Source organism: Octopus bimaculoides, chromosome 8, assembly GCF_046866305.1.
Source record: "Octopus bimaculoides isolate indiv1 chromosome 8, ASM4686630v1, whole genome shotgun sequence".
NCBI classification, from domain to species: Eukaryota; Metazoa; Mollusca; class Cephalopoda; order Octopoda; family Octopodidae; genus Octopus; species Octopus bimaculoides.
In genome coordinates this window covers 89,024,523-89,029,522 of record NC_142935.1, presented here as the reverse complement: position 1 = coordinate 89,029,522, position 5,000 = coordinate 89,024,523, and the positions used below count along the sequence as shown (strand labels likewise).

The 5,000-nt window shown below is 35.5% G+C and overlaps 1 protein-coding gene across 2 annotated transcripts in view; it reads right to left on the bottom strand.

Annotated features, from left to right (window-relative positions):
- LOC149134498 (uncharacterized) overlaps nucleotides 1–5,000 on the bottom strand; it is an 82,879-nt gene that overhangs the window by 13,424 nt on the left and 64,455 nt on the right. The gene's annotated exons all lie outside the window — the stretch shown is intronic.

The following is a 5,000-nucleotide window of genomic DNA, read 5'->3' as shown; positions in this document are numbered from 1 at the left end:
CAGTCTCTACTTCAAGAAAATCCTCTCTGTCTTTCGTGGCCTGAATTAGTTGTAGTCACTGAGTTTATCACGGTGTGTTGTTGCTGAAGAACCGTTGGCCAACTGCTTTGAATGTGTAGATGTAGTGGGATGGTGATTCTGCTACTGTTAAAGTGGTTACTGTTTTAAAGGGATTGACATTTCATTTCTTAGTACTGTTGGTTTGTTCTGCATGGCTGGTTACACATGCGATTGTCCTTAGCCGACCTTTACGAATCGGCCTATACGCACATACACGTGGATGTATATTCGAACGACCACGTATATGAGCAAAGGCGTAAAATTACTTGATTGACAACGCGTAACAGAGCGAAAGATAAATGTGTCTCTTGTTCAAGAAACGTTTAATTTTTTTTCAGTAACGAATAAATTTACATGAGAATTTCGTTTAGATTTCTTGAAATTATCTCCAACCTTAGGAGCTCCTAACACTTATTTACAAATACTTTGTTTTATTTTTTGTTTTCTAAACAACTTGAGAGTTAAAAAAATTAAGGATGTGTGCACGGTATTCAGCATAACATCCTTTAATTAAACATATGTATATATATATATATATATATATATATATATATATATATATATAAGCGATACACACAAATACAGAATATAGTTTATTGAAATTCGAGTCGCGAGAAAAATATTCAAGTTACATAAACTATTTGTTCTATAATATCCGTTGCGCACTACTATATCACATTGTGTGTGTGTGTGTGTGTGTGTGTGTGTGTGTGTGTGTGTAGAAGGTTGAAAAGGAACACACGAGTTGATATGTATAAGGAAAATAAGACAAGGTAGTAATTAAAATAATTGTAAAATGTTGTTCATGATACATTTAGTAAAATGTTCTTCATGATAACATTATTTTAGCATTTTCGACCTTGTCTTATTTTCCTTATATATATATATATATATATATATATATATATATATATATATGTATTCTGAGTAGCCCGTCGATGCGGGGTGATTTAGACAACGGATTGCCTTTATTTCAATGTTTTTTATTCCATTTCAGACTATATCTTCCCCAGCGGATAGGCCTCTTAATCAGAACGGATTTCTGCATTATTTGGGTCAATTTATAATGTCTCAATAAACGAAGTTCTTTTAATTTGCCATTTGGTGCATAGATTTAAAGAGTGTTCAGACTTCCTACTCTTAAACATGAAACGTAAAGTTGACCATGGGTGAAGCAGGGCTCTTCAAGATGTAAGCCAGCAACCGAAAATCTTTACCCTTCCGATTTATTGTTGGTCATGGCAAAACTAAGGCTCACTGGAATTGAAGTCGGTGGAATTGAAATGGGACATTGTCTCTTGAGTCTGTGCACTTATCTAACGGTTCTCGACAGATGTTTAATTGGATATACTTCTACAATACACAAAATATTTTAACAATTATTCTATACAATTCCTAATAATATTTAATTATAAACATATAACAGGGGTTTTAAAACATCGAATGGCTATGGAGGTCCACCCTAATAAAATAGGAACCAAAGGCGGGCTCGCGTCGTTTGCTATCAAGTTTGTTCCCTCTCTGTTCGGATGTCACCTGAGTTTGCCACTGATGCTTTGCAAGGGTCTTTCGACCCTGTCGCTTTAATGAATTTTCTTGCACACATCCATACACACTCTAACGTACACACACAAACACACACACATACACACAAACATGCGCACTCTCAGAATGGACAATATACATACATAGAGAAAGAGCGAGAGAGAGCTTACAATAAGAAAAGCTTAAAAGACAGAGAAAGAGAGAGAGAGAGAGAGAGAGAGAGAGAGAGAGAGAAACAGACAGACAGACAGACAGACAGACAGACAGACAGACAAATAGAGGGAGGGGATCTTTTCTCTTGCCGTCACAGACTTTGAAATTTTAAAATTAAGTGAAATTTTTCAAATTTGGTATATTGATGTAATTTTTCATGCTGAAAACGATTTTGTGATTTATTTATTCCGAAAAAAAAAAAAACAATTTAGAAAAATGTTACAGAGGTTTAAAGTTTGATCATTTTTACCTAATCAGAAAACAGGATTTGGAAGTTAATTTCTGATCAATTGAAACCCTTGTCGTAACCAAATAAGAGGAGGGAACTTATTTAGGGATTTCTTAAATTAGTGTTTCCTTTCCATTAGACTTATCTTTTGCATTATGCGAGAGCGTTAAATATAAAAAGTGTGTGTATATATATATACATATATATACATATATATATATGTGTGTGTGTGTGTGTGTGTGTGTGTGTGTGTGTGTGTGTGCGTGTGTACATGTATATATATATATATATATATATATATATATATATATATATTAAATATATACTTTTATAAAACAAAATTTTACAAAATATATAGTATCTGTTAACAGTTGGCTTATTGTGGTTGTTTCTGTTATTATAATTGTTGCTGCAATAAAGTATCTTCAATGCATCGATTTTGAACTCTATCTTTTAAGAGACATATATATATATATGTCTCTTATGCAAAAGATATATATATATATATATTCATCATGTAACCTCGTGGGCATCGGTACCATTTTCCTCTTTCTCCGTTCTTCCATTCTCCGAACTTTCCATCTTTCCGACGAAGGGCTACGCCCGAAACGTCATACACTCTCTCTTTCCTTTCCTGAGCGTCCAATAATACTATCCATATCACGTCCTCACTTTGTTGTTTTTTTGTTTTTTTGTTATTGTTTTTTTGAACTATATATATATATATATATATATATATATATATATATATATATATACACATATATATATATAATAATACAAATAATATGTGAGTATATGCATATATACGTACATGTATGTACATACCTACATCTACATGTATATATAGATGCATATCTGGGTACAGGACGTTGCAAAAAAACGTGGACAAAATGATAAACAGAGCACAGAAAACACAGGCCACATAGAGAACATTTCCTTCATCAGCTGCCACCATTCTAAAACTAAGCGTTTCGAAGAGTTAGGGCAGGACGCATTGTTAGAATGGCTTTTCCCACGGAGACAAATTAAATTTGTAACGTGAAGGAATGTAGTGGCGGACAGAAAACAAGATAGCAAAACGAAACAGTGAAAATAAACAAGAAAGGCTATACGGTCAGACGTGAAAAGAATATGTGTATACTGAACGCTGTGATGCGACGAACTGGAAGGAAGAGAGAAGAAAGTTCGTGCGAGCTTGGCGATGGCCAAGATAGGAAAGGAAGTAGTAGCCGGACACATATGGCCAGCGAGGAGTAAGAAGAAAGAGTGGTAGAGCTTGGCGATGGCCAAGATAGGAAAGGAAGTAGTAGCCGGACACATATGGCCAGCGAGGGGTAAAAAGAAAGAGTGGTAGAGGGAGAAAAAGGGGAGGAAGTAGAATATAGGTGAACACCGAGAGACAGGGAGGAAGAGAGAGATATAGTAGTGAAGGGGAGAAGCGAAGAACAACAGAAGGAAGAACGAGAGGGAGAGAAAGATACAAAGATAGATAGAATCGCGTCAGAAATATAAAGCTAAAACATATATATATATATATATATATATATATATATATATATATATATATATATATATAGTAAATAGATTACCTTTATACCGTTTTGTCTGTGCAGACACTACCTGGTGTTTCAAACTTGTTAATGTATAGTATTTTAATTGTTTATAGCTAGCCTTGCCATGAACACCAGAATTAAAAGAGTTGTCTGATTCTCAAAGAGCTTGTTATGTGGGTCAATCGGATGTAGGACTTAGTGTAAGAATGCACAAAACATTGACAGTCAATAGAGTGATTGCACAATTCACTAGTAAAGGAAAAGAATCGACAGCATCCCGATCAAATCAACCTGGGCTCTCTGAGAGGTGTTTTCGTATTATCAAGCGGATTGTTGAAAACAAGCAATGTTGTAAGGCAGCTAAAGTTGCAGGGAAACTCAAAATCAGTCGGAGTAATCTTGTGATGTATCTCCACCATCTTGGCATCTGTAGCAGTGCAGCTAGAAGTTAAGCTCTTCCGCCAGCAAATATCCTAAGACGAAAGAAGTGGGCAAATGAAATGGTAGAAAAATCCATAAGGTTCTGGGAAACAGTCATATTCTCGGACGAATCAATATTTGCACAATTCTTTAACAGCAAATTGGTGTGGACTGAAAACTACTAAATCAAGACTTTGATTTAAATCGGTTACAACCAATCGTGAAACACGGCTGTGTTTCAATGATGCGGGTAGCAATCTGGTGCGCTGGTCGTTTAGAACTGGTGACGTGTACTAACAACATGAACTCGGAAAAATATATCTTCATCTTTCGGATGGAGATTATTTTTCTCCCTCTTTCTCCAATGGTCATATTATAAGAAAAATTATACATTCATGGAAAATGGTTCTCCCGCGCCGAACAGCTAAAAAGATCATTGAGTCGCAAGTGAAAAACGAAATCAGAAGTGTACTTTGGCCAAGTTGGTCTCATGACATGAATCTCATTGAACGTATTTGAAGCATACTGGACGGAGATGTATTTTTCTCCACTTTTCTCGTGATCAGATGAAAAGAAAAACGACACACTCATGGAGAATAGTGCTCTGTGCCAAGCAACCAAAAAGATCAATGAGTCGCAAGAAAATTAAAAAAAAGCAAGAAAAGGGAATAAGAAGTGTTCTTTGGCCAAACCAATCTCCTGATACGAACACCATTGAACATCTTTGGGACATATTGGATAAAGTAGTGCAAAAAAAGCCACGGAAACTAAATCAAAGAAAAATTTGTTGAACGTAATGTGTGCTGCTTGAGCAGGAATTCCATAAGAGACAATTTCTGAATTCCTTAGTATGATGCCCAAACGGAATAAACCTTTTAAAAACTGCACAAGGCATGTCTACTGAATACTAGATTAGAGTGAGAGAGAGAGAGAGAGAGAGAGAGAGAGAGAGAGAGAGAGAGAGAGAGAGAGAGAGA